This window comes from Camelus bactrianus, chromosome X (assembly GCF_048773025.1).
Source record: "Camelus bactrianus isolate YW-2024 breed Bactrian camel chromosome X, ASM4877302v1, whole genome shotgun sequence".
Classification (NCBI taxonomy): domain Eukaryota; kingdom Metazoa; phylum Chordata; class Mammalia; order Artiodactyla; family Camelidae; genus Camelus; species Camelus bactrianus.
In genome coordinates this window covers 35,864,595-35,887,956 of record NC_133575.1, presented here as the reverse complement: position 1 = coordinate 35,887,956, position 23,362 = coordinate 35,864,595, and the positions used below count along the sequence as shown (strand labels likewise).

At 41.0% G+C, this 23,362-nt stretch overlaps 1 pseudogene; it reads right to left on the bottom strand.

The window, feature by feature from the left end:
* Positions 1-18,396: 18,396 nt before the first annotated feature.
* LOC141576292 (large ribosomal subunit protein eL8 pseudogene) lies at positions 18,397-19,279 on the bottom strand (annotated as a pseudogene).
* Positions 19,280-23,362: the final 4,083 nt, after the last annotated feature.

The following is a 23,362-nucleotide window of genomic DNA, read 5'->3' as shown; positions in this document are numbered from 1 at the left end:
GGCCACCCCCACCATCTCATTTGGGCTCTTTCCATTTTTTTTTTTTCTCAGTGTCTTCCCTCTTTCTCCCAGACAACCAGTGCCCTCAAGCCTTCTCTCCTCTGTTCAGCTCATCAGAACTCTTCCTCAGCTGCTGTGGAGCTAATAACTTCACCCCCATGAAAGAATACATGACTAATAGAGCCTACGGTGGTATCTTTACTAAGAAGCTTGCCTTTTTAAAAAAAAAATAGTGATTTACTCTGATATTTGATTATTTTAAAAACTTATTTTGATAATTCCAAATTTTCAGGAAAGTTGCACTAATACTTCATTTGGATTCACCAATTATTTATATCTTGCCTCATTTGCTTTATTATTCTCTCTCTTTCAAATATATCTCTCCTTCAAATATATGTATGTTATATATAATATATATATATATATGTATTTGTTGTTCATTTGTTTCCTGAAACATTTGAAAGTAACTTGGTGACATCAAGCCCCTTTTACCAAATACTTCAGTGTGCATTTCCTAAGAACACAAACATTCTCTTATATAACTATAGTACAGCAATAAAAATCAGGAAATTTAACACTGATACAACACTGTTATCTCATCCACACTCCACATTCAAATCTCACGGTTGTTTTTTTAATAATGCCCTTTAGAGCTATTTTGTTTTTCCTAATCCAGAATTTGACTCAGGATCATGCACCGCATTTGGTTGTCATAGAACCCAAATCTTCCTTGAACTGGGACAGTCCATCAGCATTTCCTTGTCTTTAAAAGAATCTTTTTTCTTCTAGTTTTCTTGAGATATAATTGACATCCAGCACTGTATAAGTTTAAGGTGTACAGCATAATGATTTGACTTACATACATCTTGAAAATGATTACCACAAAGGTTTAGAGAACATCCATCATCTTATATAGACATAAATTTAAAGAAATAGAAAAGAAAATTTTTCTCCTTGTGATGAGAACTCATTCCTTTTCAGATCGTACAAATCTCTCTCCTTTTCCTTGTCCTTTTTGACCTTCACATTTTTTGCAGAGTACAGACTAGTATACTAGTGATGCTGTAGTATGTCCCTCAGTTTTGGATCTGCCTGGTGTTTCTTCACGATGAGATTCTCTGCTAGGAACGCTGCAGAAGTGAGGTCGTGCTTCCCCAGTGCATCGTATCAGGAAGGACATAACATTGGTTTGTCGCAATATTGGTGATGTTAAATTTGGTCCCTTTGTGAAAGGGGCATTTGCTAGATTTCTCCACTGTTAAGGTAGCTATTTTTTCCCGTGGTAATTAGTAAGCATGTGGGGAGATTCTTTGAGACTGTGTAAATACGTTCTTCATCCAACTTCTCACGAGATTTGGCATCTGCTGATGATTTTCTTACTCCACCATGCCTTCTGCATTTATTGGTTGGCTTTCTACCCTAAGGAAACACTTTCCCCCTTTCCCCCATTTATTCATATCAGTATAAATTCAAGGATTTTTATTATATTTATTTGTGCTGTAACCCATTATTGAATTCTTGTTTCTTTTAAATCTCAACTTATCCAAGATTTTGCCACTGGGGAACCCCTCCAAGCTGGGTTCTGTGTCCTTTTGATAGGTCCCCACTATTCTTTGATTACTTCCTTATGTCCTGGCACAACAAGACATTTCAGGATCGTCTTATGCTTTCTCTGACCTAGCCCTGGAATCAACCATTTCTCTAAGGAACCCCGATTCCTTTTAATAGAAAACAAGATATGGTTCTAGATACATTCATTCAAACCCTGATGTGTCAGTGTTTCTACGTACTCTCAGAGACTAGAGCTAAGAAATATAGACACGTCTGTGTATTCACACACAAACAGGCACATATGTGTAAACATATGTACATGTACACAGAAGGTTGCCATTTTAATTTCAGCCCCCAAAATGAAGCATTAGCTCAAATTTTGTTCTCTAACAAAATCAATGGAAGATGGCATTTTAAGGAGCAAGATATATGTCTCTTGGTGATTCTGAGATCACACCATGGTGATGAAGTTTTATACCTATGAGTTGACCTGGGAGTGAGCTTTAAAGCTTCGTTCTCCTTCATTGGTATTGAGCCATCAAAACACTCTCCCAAAGGAGGTAGGGTGATCAGAGGCTTTGAAAGACAGGGCAGTTGGCAGTGAATTACGATGGACCTTTTGCACCTAGGAAAGAGTTGTACGCAAGCCTGACAAATGGAGACCCTCTCTCAGAAATGGAAATGTTTTAGAAATAAGAAGTCTGTATTTATGTCAGAACAAAACTGCTGATGAGTTTAGGAAGCCGCCTGTTATTTCAGGCGAACCAGCCAGCCAGCCAGCCTCACTATGTAGAAGCGAGATCACATATCTTATGAGATTATTTTCCTACATGTTTATTGTTAGTTTCTTTGACTCCCTGAGGACAAGTGGTCACCATGTATTACTCAACCCTGTACCACGGTAGCGCTTACTAACTTGCAGTTGTTCAAGAAATGTCTGCTAATGATGTCTTCCTTTGGCTTCCTTGGAACATTTTACATGCCCTTAACTGGCACTCATAACTTTAAGGTGATAACTGTAAATTAATTTTCTTATAAAGCTTTAGTTTGGCTCATGGCAATATATCCAGCAAAAGGAATGATTGCTTACAACATCTTAGACAAAAAAAGGGCTGCCTCTGGAAAAAGAAATGCACTGAGTAAGATAAACATCAAGTTCTACACTCAAGACACATTCCCACTTAAAAATAGTCCGGGTGCAGAGGGAGGCTGTCATGTTACGGTAGGGAGAACGCCACAATGGAAGCCAATGTCATCTTCCCAGCAGCTCATAACTCCATACTCTTGAACAGGTTCCATAACCTCTGAGACTCAATTTCCTTTTCGGTAAAATGAGAGTCTTAATACCTGTCTTCTGTGGTTGAGTGTGTCTCTTCAAATTCGTATGTGGAAATCCTAATGCCCGATTCGATGGTATTAGGATGGAGGACCTTTGGGAGGTGATGAGGTTGTGAGGTGTAGAGCCCTCATGAATGAGCTTAGTGCCTTATAAAAGAAACCCCACAGAGATGCCCCGCCTCTTCCACCATGTGATGACACAGAGAAAGGGAGTCAGCTCTGAACTAGGATGAGAACTCTCATTGGAATGTGACCATGCTGGCGCCTCGATCTTCGACTTCCCAGCCTCCAGTACTGTGAGAAAGAAATCTCCATTGTTTATAAGCTACCCAGTCAGTCAGTGATGTTTTCGTACAGCAGCCTGACAGATGAAGACACTGATTTATAGATTAGTTATGGGAATTAAATAGGATAATGCATGCTGAAAGTACCACATGTCTCTTCTATGCCTTCCAGGTTCAGTTGGAAGGGATGCTGAGGGCTACGCAGGAAGGGGTCGGGGGAAGATTCTTGGGATGGGCTTGGCTATTGTCGAGGAAACTCTCTTGCTTATACAGATACCCCTAGAAGCCTTGTAGTCTGATTTTTTCATATTACAGGGTGTATTCATTTCCTAGGGCTGCCATTATAAAGTCTCACCAGTTAGGTGGCTTAGAGTAATAGAACTGTATTGTCTCACAGTAAATTCTGGAGGCCAGAAGTCCAAAATCAAGTGGCAGGGCCATGCTCCCTCTGAAGGCTCTAGGAAATAATCTCTTCCAAGTTTTTCTCCTAGCTTCTGGTCATCTCAGGCATTTCTTGGTATGTAAGTGGCTGTCTTTTCCCTGTGTCTCTTCATGTTGTCTGTCTTCTGTCCATCTCTGTGTCCAAATTTCCCCTTTTTGTAAGGACACTAGTCATATTGGATCAGGACCCAACCTAATGACTTCTTTTTAATGTGACATTTGCAAGGACTTAATTTCCAAATAAGGTCACATTATGAGGTATTAAGACTTCAACATATCTTTACAGGGTTGGGGGGCACAATTCAATTCCTAACAGAGGGGGAATGGCAAAGTCAAGTCTGATCCAAGTGGCTGGATATCTAAGGCATCTGAAGGTCTAGTCTACAAAAGGAAGGGGGAAGGGAGGCACACACAGCAATAGGAAACTTTTTGTAGAGAAGATTCCTTCTGTCACATCCAATGTGGTGGATGAAAACAGTCACAAATTCTTTGATACTTCTCTCGCTGAGAGTGGAGGTGTTGATCCCTCTGCTAAATCTGGGCTGGACTGTGATTGCTTTGCTCAATAGAATAGGGCAGAAGTAATGCCCTGCCACTTCCAGAGCTTTTAAGAGGACTGGCAGTCTTTGTTTCCTTTTTCTTGAAGTCCTGAGCCATCATTTAGGAAATCTGACTACCTGAGGTTTCCATACTGTGAGGAAGCTCAAACTAGTCATATGGAGAGTCCATGTAAGAGGAGAGAGAGACGGAGACCCAGCCAGCCTGCAGCCGTTTCATCCCCCAGAGGTATAGGTCATCCAAGCTGAGGCTCCAGATTTTGCAAAGATCTTTTGAGAAGATTTTTTTTCTCTTCTGTTCCCTGTCTGGATTCCTGACCCAGCATGAGATATAATAATAAATTGGTCTTTCTTAAAAATTATTTATTTTCATTTGTTTTGTTTATTTCATTTTTTAATTTTTAATTTTTTATTAAAAATTTTTAACCTTTGAATTAATAAATTGTTTTAAGCCACTAATTTTGAAGTAGTCTGTTAAGCAGCAGTAATAACTAGAACAGTCAAGGACAGGATTTCAGAAGTGGAGCTACCCAATGGATGTGAAGGTGGGAGTAGAGGGACTGGATGTTGCTCTTGGAGGAAAGGGTCCTGGTAGTGAGAGCAGGTGGATGGGGTTTAAAATTGGTTCCAGTATCAGCGGAGACTCAGAAAGCACACCAGCAGAGGCCAGATCGTGTAGGCCAGGTCATCACATTGCAGAGTCAGGGGAAGTCTGCTGACTTGGGGAATGGAGTTGGGGTGACATGGACACTCGTAAGTTCCCCCCGACTGGCTAGAATGCTGACTGGTAGCAGAAACAAATTCCAGCCACTAGGGCCAAGCTTGATTCTCATTGGCCCACAGGCTGGGAGGCAAGTCTTCATTGCCCCAAAGCTGGAAGGGTACGTATGGGTGGGTGGATGGAAGGATGTCTGCTGGGGTGGGAAATGGAAGGGATTTTCTTGGGACAGGAGAGGGCTACAGACACTAACCCTGTACTGCAGGGAGAAGAGAAGGAAGGAGATGCTTACTGTCAGATCTAATGGTGTCCAGAACAGGCAGGCAGAGGAATGGTTCTCCAGCCGGTCATTCAGGCTCTCTCGAATCTGGCTCCCACCTGTCTTTCCTACACTCTTCTCCAGGGCAGGTCTTCATGCATGCTGCGTTCCCTATATATGACACTCACTTCCTTACTTTGATCCCTTCATTCAAAATGGAATATTTTTTTCCTGGCATCACATGTCTGGACTGTGGACACCAAGGGGCCCTTGAAATGATACACGAAGACCACCTCTGATCTCTCAGTGAGGAGGTAAGCACACGCTCTGATCAAATGAGGCATGTTATCTACATGCTGCCCAGCTATGAAAGTCTTGCCTCGTTCTTCCTTGTAGCCTGGGGACTTGCAAGCTGACCCCATTTCCCTTCTGAGACTGCCCAGTGTTATGACCCTCACAGCAACCCAGCATCAAATATGCCCTCAATGTTTCTTATTGAATTGGTGATTGGAAGTAACCTGATATTTATAAAGGCCCTGATATTATTTAAAATAGAAATACTTTAGAATGCAAGGAACTCAGCCATGACCGTACAGCTAGTGAAGGTAGTTCCAGAATCCAAACCCAGGGGATGGGGCTCTGAAACTCTACATCCTGTGAGAGCTTACTGTCTAACCAGAAAATACCTTACTCTGTGACCATAGGCGATTAGTTAAGCCAGTTAAAATCAACCATATCAATTATAAGCTATATCAATTAAACATGAATTTAATTGATTCGTCAACTCTGTGCAAGGTGGGTGAGAAGTCTCTGCCCTCAAAGATACTATTCTCTAATGTGCATGGAGAGTCCCTCGCTGAATGGCAGTTCTAATTTCTGGTGTGAAAAAGAAAAACTCTTCTGATTCAACCTGTTTTGCTCCAGCTGTTAACAACTTGTCAGTCACTGAAAATGGGCTATGACAGTGCTTCCCCTTTGGGTGCCCTCCATACTACCAGGTTGGAGATGCCTGGATGTCTTTGAATGGATAACTGATGGACCAAGCATGGTCATTCAGACGGGTATTTGGCAGATATTTTCCTGATGATGAACAGAGTGAGCCTGTTATTTTAAAGAAAGCGACTGATAGTATTTTTTGCCAAAGCTAAAATCCAGCTTTCAAAGGAATTAAATTTCAAATTAAAAGTTTGGAAAGCCTATATCCATCACCGTGAGTCTTAGCTTCTCAATATTTGAAGACATTTTCTGATGAGATTGGTGTTGATAGTAATAAGTATGGTTTTTAAAATTTTTCCATAAAGAAAGGTGTCAACACTTAGAAGACTGGAAAAACTTGGTGAGCCAATATTTTCCAAATGACCAATTCATAGATTTATGAAATCATGCATGCGTAAAATATGTATTCTAAGTACAAGACAGACCGATGAATTTTAATGTAATGGAGAATGAAAAGCTCACTGATATGGTCTCCAATTCCATGTTGCAGCTAACCTTTAAGGAACTACAAGTTGTTGCATTTCGGTCTAGTATCAAAAAGGAAGATCCACAATTATCTAAAATGGTTATTAAAATACTCCCTCCCTTTTCCAACTACATGTCTGTGTGAGCTGGATTTTTTTCATATGCATACTTCTATCAAAATAACAAATTTCAACAGCTAGACTGCAGACGCAGATAGGAGAAGCCAGCTGTCTTCTATTAAGCCAGACAGTAAAGAGATTTGAAAATGTAAAATAATGCTACCTGTCTCACTAATTTTCTTGCTTTAGAAAAAAAATCGTTATTTTTCATAAAGACAGTTTACTTATGTGAAATTGTAAAAAGTTTATTATTATTATTTCAAAATGATTTTTAAATACATATTTTAAAAATTTCTCAGTTTTAATTTTTAATATGGCAATTATCAGTAAATCTAACCCACATAAATCAAGCTTATTGGAGCCCTAAATAATTTTTGAGAGTGTAAGGAAATTCTGGGCTCCAAAAATTTGAGAACTGTTGGCATAGGTGACACGGAGCAGAGGTTCCCAAAGTTAAGTGAGGGAACTCTTAAATCAGGATCGCCTGGGTAGCTTGCTATAAAATGCATATTCCTGTGTCTCGTCCCAGATTGACTCACGTTTCTTAAAGGGCCTGCCTGTATTTATTTGCATATATTGAAATTTCCAAACAAAAACAAAGCTTGAGTTGAATAAAGTTAAGGTAGTCCCTTGCAAGTGTGGCCAGTTTTTCCAAGATTCTAGACGAGCAAATGGAACACAAAATCTGGTCTACCAGAGATCGAAACCTCAAGAATGATGGCCACACTTGTCCAAAATCAGTGATGAGAGTTCTTTAGACAGTCTTCCCTGCGGAAATAACTTAGATATGGAAAGAAGTTGACCCATGGCGGTGGATTGCATTCGACCCATCTTCTCTAGCTTGTTGTGGAACAGAATAGGTATTCTCAAGGCTTTTCCTTCTTTCTGTTTCAGTGCCAAAACCAACCGCTGTGGTGGCCATTTGAGATGAGGCAGGGGTGGGGGTGGTGCTTTTCTGAAAAGCCAAATCTAGTAACACCAAACCAAAGTACTCTGGCCACGTGCAGAAACATGTGTGGGAATATGCACTCGCATTCATGTGCATATGAGTGTTGGAAATTTCAGTCTTCAACTGGGAAACAGGTCTTCCTGTAGTCTGCTTCCTGGATAAAACCCCATCTCTTTCTCTGTGATCTCTCAAAACAGGCACCTCTGCAGGCCCTTTTAGTTGGAGGAGCTAAGCAAAGGCATGACATAGAAGCTTGGATCTGGAAGTGTGGTTTTGGTCCGTGGCACTAGGACATATTTACAAAGTCAAGCTGCTGACGTGTGAGTCTGTAACACTCAATTCACTTGTCATTATCTTTTGTCTTCTTGATGGGGTCGTGTGTTTGTCCCCTATTCCTTCCTCAACCCTGCATTCCTGTCCCTGCCAGCCACATCTCAGGTTGGTTTCATTCGGATCAATTTCTCTCCTCTCAGATTTCTCCTGAGTTCTGCACAGCACAAAACATAAGAGGTTTTGTTGTTTTTATATTTTTTTTCCATTAAGCAAAAGAGTTGGCTCGCAACTCACTTAATGTGTTATAGGAGTAAGAAACGCAGGCATGGAACATTGATTTGGGCAAAGAAGTAAAAGAAACAGTATCCAGGAAAATAAATCCGTAGTGGCCAAAAATACTGGGAGGATGAATTAGACTTGTGTAAGCTTAGAAAGCAGGTCCGGGTAACAGGCTGCACTGGGGGGTTATTATCATACTGCCTGTTTTCTCCCTTAGTACATCATCCCCTCTGTACTAGCCAGGTTGCTGGCCAGAGAAAGATATGCTCTGATTGCTCATGGCCCCTCCTGCCTTCCCACCCCTTTTTATCCCTCTTCTGAGAGGTCCTGTGTGGCCACCCCCCACTTCAGAACTGCTCCTGAGCAACAGAACATCTTTCCTTCTTCCCTCCAGATTAAACCTTTATTTAAAGACAGACTGCTCTGGGCTGGATATTTGGTATGTTTTATTCCATTTGATTCTCACCACAATCCCAGGAGGTAGCAATTATCAGCCCCTTTTCACAAATAAGGAAAAGTGACTGTCAGAGAACCGATTTCCTTGAGGTTCCAACAGCTAGTGAGTATCAGAGCAAAGCATTCTGGGTGGTCCTTCCGCTGGACAACCCTATCCCCACCCACCTCCACCACCTCCCCTTTCCTCCATTCCCTGAATGGATGCAATGAGCTGGCATAACCCAAGCAGCTAGTGAATGATGAGTGCTCAATGTGTTCCCCAACAAGGGTGACTTTGCATCTTAAGGAAAAGGTTTGAGAGCTTGAAAAGAGTCTGCTGGACTTCCGGTGTGGTGGCATAAGGTAGGGGACAGGATTGGGGGTCAGAAGGAACCTCCCTTGGAACCTAAAATTGTACTATGTAGAGGAGGGTCCCAATTTGGCAATCCTTGGGTCATGTCTGGCAAACAGAAATATTTTGTTCGACCAACATGGTCGTTTTAAATACTTGAATAGTTGCCAACATTTGAAAACAAAGAGCTTCCACATAAAAAGCTAGATTTGTAGCTTCTCTTGAAAAAATTGGAGAATCTAACATCACTGTACCTATATTCTTAAGGTAACAACAATTGGCTGGAGCTGCTCTCTGAAGGGACCCGAGCTCTCGTTTCATCACAAACCGTACAGATCTCCCAGTCTATTTCACTTATTTCTAGGCTGCTGTAGGCATCCGAGTTTGACGCCTCTGAAGTAGATGAAGGTCTCTTCTGTCAATGGCAGAGCGGGGAGGTGGATACCATCCCTGAAGGTTGAGGCTGTAAAGAGACCTGGAGTCTGAGGTTCTGTTTCTTCTTTCTTCCATTTTTCCTTCAAGAAAGGAGGCAATGAGTACATCAACCCCCATATCATAAGACTGGGAAACTTTTGAGAAAAATAAGGCCTGCCTGAAAATAAAAAGTGTCCCAGTCTTGTGGGGAGGGCTCTCCAGTCTGATGAGGCAGTGTTCTCATTAAGAGTCAGATCTCTACCTCAGTCATAATTAAGGTGATCAGAGCCAAGGAGAGCTGGCAGCCAGCTGCATCTACCACCATAATTTAGCTAAAAGGGATTAAAAAGTATCCACAAAAATGGCAATTGGCTCATGAAACTCACAGGACCTTACCCACCTTTATAAGAATCCCCCTTCCTCTAACCTGGACCTCCCAATGCCCACTCCTGGGGAAACTGACTTAACTAATCATGATGAATTTCCAATCAGGGAGGCCACATACGACAAGCCGTCAAAATTCACGTTATATTGTAATCATCAAAATTATACTCATAGCTACAATTCATTGGACTTTTACTTTATAACCAGGCACTGTACTAAGCTCTTCTAATGCCATATCTCATTTAATCCTTACAATGATCTTAGAATTGGTTGTCATTATTATTCCCTTTCTACAGATGAAGAAACTGAGACTGAAGAGGGTAAGTAATTTGCCAAAAGTCACATAGCTAAAAAGTCCTGGAGTCACAATTCCGGACCAGATATCAGGGATGGTATCCCTCCCATGGGCACAGACGATCTTCGTCTATAATCTATTAATTTTGGAAATCTTTAATTAAAAATCCACAGTAACTAGAAAAGACATGAAGCCATGCTAATTCTGTCTACTTCCTTTTGGTGGCCAGTGCATAAGGCTTCTGCTCTATGTTTTCCTTTGCACATGGTTGATCATAGAGCCACTAGATCCCTAATCATATGTTAGAAATTTCATTGCAGAGTTTTTTCTTTTTTCTTTTTTGTAGGAGGTAGGTAATTAAGTTTATTTATTTAGTTAGTTTTTTGATGGAGGCACTGGGGATTGAACCCTGGACCTCGTGGACGCTAAGCATGTGCTCTACCGCTTGAGCTACACCCTCCTCGCTCATTGTGGATTTTTGACTGAAGATCTCAAACGCTGTTCCCCTTCTTCTGCTTATTACCATGTGTGCTCAATTTGCTCAGCGCTCGCTCTCAGTGATCCAAGACCTCAACCCACTGCAAGTACATTTCATTTGACACGCACCACATTAGGAAACCTTGTGGGTCAAAGTTTGATATGTGCTGGAAATTTAGTAGTGAGTGGGAAAAGTTGAGCAGATCTGTTGAAGTTCAGACAGTACTGATGATTTATCCTCTAAGTGGAGACAACTTAAACTTTACATACATGGCAATGTGGTGCTTGCATGTGTCTGGGTAATTTTATGTCTCATAGCAGCATAAATACAGCCATTATTCTAACAGCCATCATTCTTCTGTTTTACTTAGGACTTCAGGAGAGGGAGGTGCTCCATTCCCTTGCTCTCAGAAAGTTATCATTATTTTTTTCCTAAAAGAAAAATGTGATGTGTGCTGAGTTTCGTCTAGGTGGTAGCAAAAAACAAAGGTGCAAATGTAAGATTTAAAAAAAAATTTTTGACATTGAGTGGGCGGCTCTTAAATGTCAGAGAAATCAACTCAACTCAATTAGATGTTTGGCTGGAAAACATCAAGATACATTAACACTGCTTAGGCTGGCTTCTTATACTCTGAAACAACGTGGCACAAAAAGTCTATTCAAAAGCATTGGTGATAGGAAAATTGCTATCCAAAGCAGGGCTGGGTAGGGTGGATATGGGGGATGGAGAAAGAGAACCTTTTTGTAAATGGGCGAGAAGTTAAAAGGGAAGTAGTGATAAAATCAAGACAGCACTTTTCTGTATCAAAGCACAGACTGCACCTCTGAATTCCAAAGTGGGTGCTCTGAGTGGGTGGCCGCCATCAGTCATTACTGAGACCGACAGGCATGAGGGGAGCACAAACAGTGCCAGGAGGGTCAGGGTCCAGAGTGAGCTAAGGCACGTGGAAAACATAATGAGCACAAAAAGGACCCAGCCACTCATGCACAAAACAAGAAGTACAGGGAAGGGGGCTGCTCACACAGGGTAAAAGCAAATGCCTCAACTTGTTTCCCCTTCCCATTCGAGAAGTATCTTCAGCTTCCAAAATATGTAATTAACAGTATGTTGAGGGACAAAAGCACAAGAGATTTAGAGAGATTTTTCAGAGCTCTTACTCAATAAAATGAATTTAAATGATACTCCAGGCTCTGAAAGAGGACTTTTGGAAAGTGTGAGAGGCTCCTGAGTCAGAGACTTGCAGTGGGGTATACCTTTAGCATCAACACTTACAGAAGAACAGCAAGGGAAGCGAGACTGGACAGAGGAGGGATTGAACTGCAATTAAATTACAACAAAGATCTGGGTTGACCCCAAGATGGGCTCTGGAGTTGGGAGGGAGGGCCTTACCTTGAGGCAACAGAGGCCTTTGTAAACTCATTTCCATCAGGCGATGAATGGAGGCTTATCCCCTATCCCCACCGCAGGATTGGGATGTGACTTTAAGAGAGATGGCTCTCTGTAGCATTGGGCAATACCTAGAGGGAGACTCAGTTGTAAGTTGTCAATGGCCCAGACTCCCAGCAGCTGAGGAAATGAACTCCTTAGTCTTGAAAGGGGTATCTGGCTGTGCACTACCGGAGTATCCCAACTTACAAAAGGAAGAGAAACTTAGATTCCAGAAACGATATGCCAGTGAACTTGATATTACACCTCAGTCAAATTATTATTAAATAGATGGTCTTGGAGCCTTTAGAAAAAGACATGGTGACCACTAAGAACCTAGGTGGGGTCATTGGGAGCAAGCCACACCACTGTTAGACACATGAATTTGTGTCCATCATGGTGACAGTCTTCCAGACTTTACTGAACTTTGCCTCCTTCAGCACTTTAAGTCAAATACTTGGCTTGATACATATAAGACACATTTATCAAACCTGTGTATGGCCCGGAGTTTGAAGGATAGCCAAAACCAACAAACAAATTAAAAGTAAAAGATTTTTGGAAACCTGATCCAAAAAAAATCAACCAAATGAAATATAATAGAGATAAATTTAAAGTAATCCATTGAGATCTGAAAAATGCAAGAATGAATAGGTATGACTGAACAGCAGCTCATAAAGAAAGACCTAGATGGATTGGTTGGTTTGAATATTATTTAAATCAGCAGTGTGACATGATTGTCAAGAAGGCTAATTCATTATTGGGATTCATGAAGAGAAACAGGTGTCCAGAGCAACTGAAATAAATTCCAATTTATCAGAGGCTCTACTGAGACAGGAAGGTAGCAGGGCACAGCCATTCAAGGAATGATACAGCAATTAACATCAAAATGGTGGAAGATTCAACCCCCAGTAGGCCTTGAGGCTCAAGACGGTGGGAGATTTGACTTCTAGTAGACCTTGAGCTTCATTTTACGCCCATTGTAATATATTAACATGGTAAATAACATGCCTACAGGCACCATGGCGGTCCCAAGGCTAGCCACAAAAGGACAAAGAGAGGGAAATGACCAGCTTCCTGGGAATCCCAGCCCCTTCCCTAGGCTACTTAGACTGGTCCTTCCACTTATTAGCATATGAAGCCACCAAGCCCATAAAAACTGGCAACATGTGCTCCTCTGTGTCTCGTGGCTGCCACCTCTCTCTCTCTCCCTTTTCGGAGACGGCCCGCATTCTGTCTATGAAGTGTGTACCTACTTTTACTCTAATCTGAGCACCCAACCCCCACACCTCATGGCTTTTCTCTTGCCTTTCATGCATCTCTCTAAATAAATCTACCTTTACTCAACTGTGGCTCGCTCTTGAATTCCTTCCTGCATGAAGCCAAGGACCCACACTTGGCGGGGCATGTCCCCAGGGCTCAACCAAAGCCTGGGACATGGCCTTCCTCATGCCCCACATCCGTTTTTCCTGCATCACTATCAGAGAGAGAGAGAGAGAGAGAGAGAGAGAGCTCTATGAGAAATTAAATATGTGAGGTTTTTCTCTTCTTTAGAGAGAGAACTTATCAAATCATTGCAGTGTATGCAGAAGCAAGAAACCTGCCTCAGAATGAGTGGGGACTTTGGCATGACCTTTCTTATCATGGTAGAATTGAGTACCTCAGAAGGGATAGTAAATTTTAAGGGGGCCCCTATGATCCTCACCTGCAAGAATTCATACCTTTCTATAATCTTCTTCCCCTTGAATGTAGGCAGGACCTATGGCTTGCCTCTAACTGATAGAATGTGGCAAAGGGTGTTGGAGATGTAACTTCCATGATTATATTGGGTTATATAAAATTCCATCTTGCTAGTAGATTCATCCTCCTTCTCCAGTGGTGACTTTGGACAAGCAAGTTGCCCCCTTTTTTAGGGAGGCCTAGAGAGAGGGCCACATGGCAAGGAACTGTGGGAAGCCTCTAAGAGCTAAGGGAAGCCTCTAGCTGACAGCTGGCAAGAACTGAAGCCTTCAGTTCTATAACCAGAAGGGATCGAATTCCACCAACAACCGGAGTGAGCCTGAAAGTGGATCCATCCCCAGTCGAGCCTCCAGATAAGACCTGAGCTCTGGCCAGAAGCTTGATTGCAGCCTGGTAGAGGACCCAGCCAAATCATGCTCCGACTCCTAACCCACAGGAACTGTATGTTATTTTAAGCTGCTGAGTTTGTAGTAATTTGTTACTCAGCCATAGATAACTGCTACAGGACAGAGAGCCAAGTAAGAAGGAGCCCCTACCAACCTGTGAGAGAAAAAAAGTCACTTCTGGGGAAAGGGGTGGTTTTTAGGGAGGAAAGAGATGGGGGTAGGGTCGTTCTGTGTCTGTGATGTGACAAATGCCTGATCACTTACAGGACCATCTTTGACCCAATCACTGTGGACACAGAAGGTGGCACTCTGATGGATTAGGCATGAATCATGTGACCACCCTGAATGTGGAGTCTCGGGGGCAAGTACCAGACTATGTTGATGCCTTTTGCCTCAGTCCACCTCTAGACAGCTTTTCAACCTTAAGTTCTTGTGGGATTGAGGAAACTGCCCATTAGCACACCCTTTATTGACTTTCCTCCCTTCCTTCACTCTCTTACTTGTGCTTCTGTGATCACCTCCCAAATTAACCACTAGCAACCAAGTCTTTGTTTTATAGTCTGTTTTTGGAGAAGCCTGAGGGTCAGTGGTGTTTCCAAGTAAAAACAGAGGAAATGTATTCAGAGCAAGACTAAATACCAGATTTCACTGCAAGAAAGTTGATTTCAAGAGTTTTGCTAACTTCATTATTCTTCTTCCACAGGGAATATTGGCATCAGTATCCTCTACTTCTAACTTTAGCCATTCCTCTTACTGTACAAGGCTGCTGGCAACTGGAGAGACCAAGTTGGAGTGTGGGATAGATTGGAGAAAGCTCATTCTTTCCTGCCCCCTCAAAAAAATCCCATCAAAATATGGGTTTAGTCTACAGTGACTTAATGGTTGTCAGCTCTTTATCCCTAAAGGTAAATTTTACAAACTGGTAGCTCTCTGTAATTGAGGGAAAATTGAACAAAGCATGAAGAAAATCATTTTGTATACATACAGAGTATCTTATTTTGATACCAGTAACAATATTCAGACAATATATTCATGTTTCATTGCTTTGTAAAGTAGTCCAGGGAGATCTAGAACTCAATACTCTGAAACTTATATTGTTCATCTCTAAGCGTGTCATGACAGATAATATCCATTCTTGCCTTCTTAATTACCAGAACCCTGTATTAATGGACACAACAAAGTGTCTGGCTGAAAACTATTATCTCTTACAGATAGGGGCAGCCAATGTGATGTAAGTAGAACTCTTGTCTGATACTCCGAGGAAGGGTCCTTAGAGGGTGCTGATTTAATTGGGAAATATGCTCCCCACCCCACCCCTGCCCTTTTCCCTTTCTTCCTTTTTGATGCCATAGATTGTTGGAGCTCTAGAGCCATCTTGGATGATGAAACAGTCTTGAAAACGGAAGGCATGTGCTAGGATGGAGGAACAGAGACAGCAAAGGGACCGCAGTCTCTGACATCTGTAGATCCGCCATTTCAGCTCTAGACAGCTTATCATCACAGTTATTTTATGTGGAAAATAAATTTTTAGTGTGCGTAAGACACTGTTATATGGCTTTTATGTTGCATTCAGTCAAACCTAATCCTAGCTGATACACATACCCACACATAAAATCAGAAAGCACATTGAAAGGCTTACTCAAAATTATCTAGGAGGGAGATGGTTAATTACTATGAGCAATGTGTATGCTTGTGTAATGCGAGTATAGTTCCATAGTAAAAATAGTTATGGTTTGCATAAATGCATCCACAAATATGGCCATAGTTTAATAACACTGGTGTTTGGGACTATGGTAGAATTCAACAAGAGAAAATTCAGAATGGGAAACTCTTAAGGACTGTTTGTGTGCCCCCCTCAATTCATATATTGAAGCCTTATCTCCCCCCCTTAATGTGATGGGATTAGGAGACAGGTAGTAGGAGGGGGATAATTAGGTTTAGATAGGGTCATAAGGGTGGGGTCCTCATGATGGGATTCGTGCCTTTATAAGAAGAAACCAGTGAGCTAGTTCTCTCCCTCTCCGCCATGGGAGAATACAGCAAGAAAGCAGCCATTAGCAAGCCAGGAAGGGACTCTCCCAGGTACTGAATCTGCCAGCACATTTATCTTGGATTTCCCAGCCTCCAGAACTGTGAGAAGATAAATGTCTGCTGTTTAAGCCACCCAGTCCGTGGTATTTCATCATAGCAACCTGAGTCATAAGACAAAAATACGTGAGTTTTCAATTTTTTACCCCCCTTGAGTATCTTAGACTCATAGCTATTCTATGGCTTGAAGGAAACTTATTAAGCATTTGCTTTAATTCACTTACTTAAGAAATAAGGAAACCAAAGTTGTCCCCTATGGTCAGTCTGTCACCAAGTTGTTCAGATCTTTCTTTGAAATATGATAGATTTATCTCCTTTTCTTTATGCCTACTCCTAACATATCAAAACAGCTCTCACCACTTTACTTCCTGAACTTCAATCACTGCCTCACTGGATCTCCCTGTCTATAGTCTCCCCTTCCTTCAGTTAATTCTACGCAACTCTACTGTGAGAACAATCCTCACAAAACCCTATTTTTAGAGCACTTCCAATGGTCCCCCAATGGTCTAGCCCATCAACTATAGTCAGTCATACTTTTCCCTAGTTCTAAATTTGACCTGTTCATGTTTGTGCCCAGAGGAGGCATTTACATCAATCTTTACTACCTCAGTAGGCTCATTCATTAGCCTCAGTGATGGACCCAGCAGATTTCACTGCCTTTTGTATGTGCAGTCATTATTTTGATTTGCTGGTGCCAAACTTCTAGCTAGTTCTAAAAGAGGATCACAGTTGTTGGGAAGCTTTGTTTAATGGAGGATTGGGTACTTCAGCTGGCTTTGGGTGACTGGGACCAGGTGGTGGACAAGCAGGAGCAGGTTGAGGCAGGAAGAAAGGGCGAAGAACACTGGCAATGTATGCATGGATGGCCAGTTCCAGGGGAATATGGGATTCATTACACTTGCCTTTGATCACGCTTTGTCTACCAGGTACTTTTTCCTCCTCTCTGCCAATTCAAATTCTCTGAGATCCACCAAGATGAAAGAAAGTCAAGTCCCATGCCTCTCTCCAGGAAGACTGCTTCAGTTACCTAGCTCTTCTATTTCTTTCCTTTTCACATCATCTTTTGACAGTTGGAGCCTTTGGACTTGGGATACCTTCCAGGTTTCATTTTATTACATAGACTTGTTTGGTAGTATTATTGTTTGAGATACGCAAGGCCCATCTCACCCAAATAATGTTTAAGTTTCTGAGGACTGGTAGTGTATTGTTATACACACACACACATATATATATAGTCACAAGGGGGCTTAGCATATAGAAAGTGCCAAAGAGACTGATGGAAATTATCTGAATGTAGACAAGGTATATTTAACTTACACAAATATATACAGGTAAGAAAAGTCTCTTCAACATAACAAATATTCTCTTCAATATAATAAGAGGAAATTTGACATGTGAAATACTTTATTAATAAAATTGAACATTCTGTAGCTATTGAAAATATAAGCACCCAAATTCTTTAGCTAGGCAGAAATGATAGTCAACATTTTTTTTCACTGATAGATTGGCAAGGACTTAGGGACACTGGTCACACAAGACTTCTCTTTCATGAAAATTTACTGTAAATACATGAGCAGAGCCACTTCAATCTGATGGTTAATCAGAACATGAAAATAGCCTTGTTATGTAATTTTGACAGTTCAGTGGTACTCATTAGAATGAGATTCTTCCCATAATACTCCATTTTATAACATCGACAATAGCACATCTTCTTTGCATTATTTCATACAGCATCTGTGAAAGCATATTCCATGGACTGATGTTAATGGGTCTTACATTTAAAAAAAAAAAAGAGGTTCCTTAGTCAAACAAGTTTGAGAAAGTCAAACAGATATTTCAGTGTCTTTTACATATTAAGTGTGCATTTCAATTCTCCAAAAAAGAAATATGTTATGCAATGTTTCCCAAGATACTTCAAACCATAGATATGGGGGGAGCAGAGCTTCCGAGGAACAAATATGGGAAAGCACGAATTGATAGATTGCATAGTGGCTGCACAATAAAATGAGCGGAGTTCTCCACTTGGAGTCATACTACCTGGATTTGTGCTCCATATCCCTTACTTCCTTTCTTACTTACTGTATAATCCCAAACGCTTCACTTACTTTTCTGAGTCTCATTCTCCTCACCTATGAAAAGGGAGTGTGGTACTTTTTTTTTTTTTTCTTCTGGCTGAAGAATTTTTATTCCTTTTATGTACAGAAAACTTGGTAGGGTACACCTAGCCCAGTTTGGTGGCCAGTTCTTTGGCCTTTGCCTTTTCCAGCTTGGCAATGCGAGCCACTGATTTTGGACCCAGGACGTTGCCTCCCCAGTGACGGCGGATCTCGTCATATCTGTCGTTGTAATTGGTCCTGATGGCTTCCACCAGCTTGGCCAGGGCTCCTTTGTCTTCCGAGTTCACCTGCGTGAAGGCAACGGTGGTGCAGGTCTTCCTGTGGACCAGGCGCCCCAGCCTGGCCTTCCCCTTGATGATGCAGTACGGAACCCCCATCTTCCGACACAGGGCAGGCAGGAAGACAACCAGCTCAATGGGGTCCACGTCATATGCGATCACCACCAGCTGAGCCTTCTTGTTCTCCACCAAGGTGGTGACAGTATTAACCCCTGCTCGAAGGACGGGTGGCCTCTTGGTGGGGACATCCCCTTTGCCAGCAGCTTTCTTCTCAGCTCGGGCCAGCAACCTCTGTTTCTTCTCTTGTTTCGTCTCTGGTCTGTACTTGTGGGCCAGCTTTAGCAGCTGAGTAGCTGTCTGGCGGTCCAGGGCCTGAGTGAACTGGTTGATCGCGGGAGGCACTTTGAGCCGCTTATAGAGGATAGCCCTTTGCCGCTGCAGCCGGATGTAGCGGGGCCATTTGACAAAGCGAGTGAGGTCCCTTTTGGGCTGGATGTCCTGTCCAATGCCAAAATTCTTGGGCCTTTTCTCAAACAGGGGGTTTACCACCTTCTTGGCCTCCTGCTTCTTCCCGACAGCGGGGGCGGGGGCCACCTTCTTCCCCTTCGCCTTCTTTCCCTTCGGCATCTTGAACGGCGGGCGGAGAGAGAGCGGGAGTGTGGTACTTTGTTTCCACAATAGCCACTATAAATTGTTTCCTTCCTTGTATGCATCAGCTATTCTTCCATGAAGAGGTGTAATCTCCACGCCCTGGAATCTGGGATGGTTCTGTGACTCACTTTTGGCTAATAGAATATGGTGGAAATGTACACTGGGTGACTTCCAAGCCTAGGTCATAAGAAGCCTTGCTACTTTCACCTGGTCTCTTGGAACACTCACGCTGGCTGATGTGTAAAAAAAGTCTAACTAGCCTGAGATCACTGTGGTGTTGGGTCTGCATGGAGAGAGAGCACGAGAGAGATACCTTGACAAATCCAGGGGTTCCCACTATCCAAAAACAGGCCCCAGACATAGAAGTGATGAAGTCACCTTAGACATTCCAGCTCCAGCAAATGCCGTGTGGAAAAGAATCAAGGAAACTAACCAACAGCTAGAGCCATGTTCCCAGACTTATGGCCCCAGAAGAGCCACAGCAGCCTTCTCCAGCCTTTCAGTCTGCTCTAGCTAAGACCTTAGTTATGGTGGAGCATAGATGAGTTAGCCCCAGTATACCCTGTGTGAATTCCCGACCCACAAATTTGTCAGACTAATCCAATTGTTGTTTTGCAACATTAATTAGAGTAATTGGTTATACAGCAATGGTAACCGGACGGGTTCAGTTAGTTAAAGATACTTGGGATAAAATGTGTGCTCCATTAACATGGACTTCTTTCCTTTTTCCCTCAAAGACCTCTCTCATGTGGCATACATGCCCAAGATTGCTTCTATTCTAATGTAGATCCTAACGTGGAAAGAAAATAGAGGTGATGGCAAAAAAATCAAGACTCCAAATATTTAAAACACTGAAAATATGTCTATTTGTGGGTTGAATATCTGGGTGAAGGAAGGTCTATTTTAAGAATGATCAACGCTCAGTCATTCTAAATAAGGACTGCTCATTGTCCTCGTCTACTTCCTGTATATTTGTAGTGATTTCAGAATACATCTGCAAATCTTTCGACTCGCACCTTGAGAGATTGGGTCTATGTCCCCTTCCCTTGAAAATGGCTGGGATTTTGTGACTGGTTTGATACAGAGGATGGCGAAATTAATGTTATATGACTTTCAAGCTAGGTCATAAAAGGCAATCGTGGCTTTATAAGCTGGAATATTTGCAACCAGCAATTTTGACCTTATGAGCTGGAATACTTGCTCTTGAAGCTTTCAGCAACCATTAAGCAGTCTGATAGTTCCGAAGAAGCCCAAACTAGCCCATGTGGAGAGATTACATGGAAAGGCCCAGAGACTCCATGAAGAAAGGGAGATGCTTGAGCAGCCCTCGGTTCAAACCCTGCCATTCTAACCCCTGTCTGACTGCAATCTCATGAAAGATCCAGGGCCAGAACCACCCAGACTAGCTCTTCCCTAAATTCCTGGTGCGCAGAAACCATAAGCGGTAATAAAATAATTGTTCTTCTAAGCCACCGCTTTTGTGGTGATGTAGGGTGATAGCTAATTGAAACTCTATTTGTTCAAATATATGAGTAAAGTATTAGACTGTGTTAGGTTAGGATCACCAGGCAGTGCCCTTTTTTTTTTTTTTTTTTTTTTTGGTGTGATTCTATTAAATGGGGGGCTTTTAATTTTTAATCTTTCAAATATCTGTGGACTTAAAGGATAAATGTACTTAGAATGCTTCTACTTGTTAAGCTAACTACAGTTGCAAAAACAGTTCCTACTGATGACATAAAAAGTTAAAGTGCATAATTTCGATTTCAATTTTCTTTCTTTTTAAATTTTATTTTTTTATTGAAATGTAGTTGATTTACAATGTTAGTTTCAGGTGTACAGCTAAGCAATTCAGTTATACGTATATATTTTTCAGATTCTTTTTCATTATAGGTTATTATAAGAGATTGAATATAGTTCTCTGTGCTATACAGTAGGTCCTGTTGTTTATCTATTTTGTATATAGTAATGTGTATCTGTTAATCCCAAACTCCCATTTTATCTCTGCTCGCCTTTTCCCTTTGGTCTATTTCAATTTTCAAACACTCAATCATTATTATATTTTCCTGTGGGTGCATCCTTCCCCTGGGTATTAAGACTTTTAGCAGAGCAGAGTCCAGAGTTGGTGGAAACAAGAAAAAAAAAATACTTGAAGATGGTGCTACTCACACTTCTTTGATTCTTATCCAGGAGAAGATGAATAAAAATTCTATTTTTACCCCTCTCTGTGCCATCTATTATGTTTACTCTGTATGGCTAGTCAGAAGTGAATATCTTGAGGGGAGGGTATAGCTCAAGTGGTAGAGCGCATGCTTAGCGTGCATGAGGTCCTGGGTTCAATCCCCAGTACCTCCTCTAAAAATAAATAAACCTAATAACCTCTCCAACCCTGCCAAAAAATTAAAAAAAAAGTAATACAATAAAAAAGTAAATTGAAAATAAAAAAAGAAGTGAATACCTTGGAGTGGAAGAAATTTCAAGGGAAGTTGGACAAGCACTTAAAGGCCAATCTAACACAGGTCCCACCTCATACTATCACAGTGAAATCTGCATAGTTTCCCTGTTACACTAACCACAAGTTAATTTTGCATGAGCCTCAAATCCACAACCTTTCAAAAGCCCAGTTTTCCAATTGCTCCCGAGCTTGACTTCCAAATGTTTCTGTCTGCTCTCCACATGGTTGTAAGTGAAAAGACTGGTCAGCTTCTTCACCTGTTTTCACATCAAATCATCTCACAACTAAGATTACTGAGAGCGAGTTCAGCCGCTTTGCTGTAGATCTTTAAGGCCATGGAGAGTTGTTAAATCATGGAGTAAAGGGCCTCCTTTCACTCTGTTGGCTCTCACCTTTTTTCTCCTTATGTCTCATCGTCTACTTCCCTTTTCACATCTTGGTTTCTTACAATTCTCATCCAAGAACTCTTTTGGATTTTAATTTTTGAAAAGTATATTTAAATAACTAACTGAGCTAAAGTGGCATTTAGAGAGAAATATATATATAGCCTTAAATGCTTAACCTAAAAAAGAAGAAAAAAACAATTAAAGGGATAAGTACTCAACTTAAGAGAAGGTTTATAAAACCAAGAGTGCATTCTTTGAAAAGACTAAGGTATCTACAAATTTATGGGAGGATTGAACAAGGAAAAAAGAAACCAGAGACACAATGATACTAAGGATGACAAATGATACAGATATTACAAAGATTGTGGTATTGTTATAAAGAACTTTGTCATTGTAGAATAGATAAACAAGAGTATACTGTATAGCACAGGGAAATATATACAAGATCTTGTGGTAGCTCACAGCGAAAAAAATGTGACAATGAATATATGTATGTTCATGTATAACTGAAAAATTGTGCTCTACACTGGAATTTGACACAACATTGTAAAATGATTATAAATCAATAAAAAATGTTTAAAAAAATGAAGAACTTTGTCCATATATTTAAAAATTTAGGTAAATATTCAAATTCCTAGGAAAATATCATTAGTAAAGTTGACTCAAAAGGAAATAAAATGCCTAAATTAGTGGTTTAAAATACTCCTTTTAGAATAGATAAACAAGATTATACTGTATAGCACAGGGAAATATATACAAGATCTGTGGTAGCTCACAGTGAAAAAAAAATGTGACAATGAATATATGTACATTCATGTATAACTGAAAAATTGTGCTCTACACTGGAATTGGACACAGCATTGTAAAATGACTATAACTCAATTAAAAATGTTAAGAAAATGAATGAACTGAAAAAAATAAAATAAAATAATCTTCTCACAAAGAAAACACAAGCACAACACAATTTTACAGGTTATTTTTTCTAAACATACAAAGAACAAGTACATTTATATAACCAATTCCAGAGGGAAATTCCCCAGCTCTTTTCATGAGACCAGCATTAGCTTTATATCAAAACCTGACTCTGACTACATGAAAAAGGAGAACTATAGAGCTATGTCACTGATTAATATAGATGCAAAATCTCAAATAAAACACTATCAAATAAAACACTGTAATGCATAATAAAGATAATGCATCATGACCAAATTGGGTTTATGCCAGCAATGCAAAATTGGATTAAATAGAAAATCTG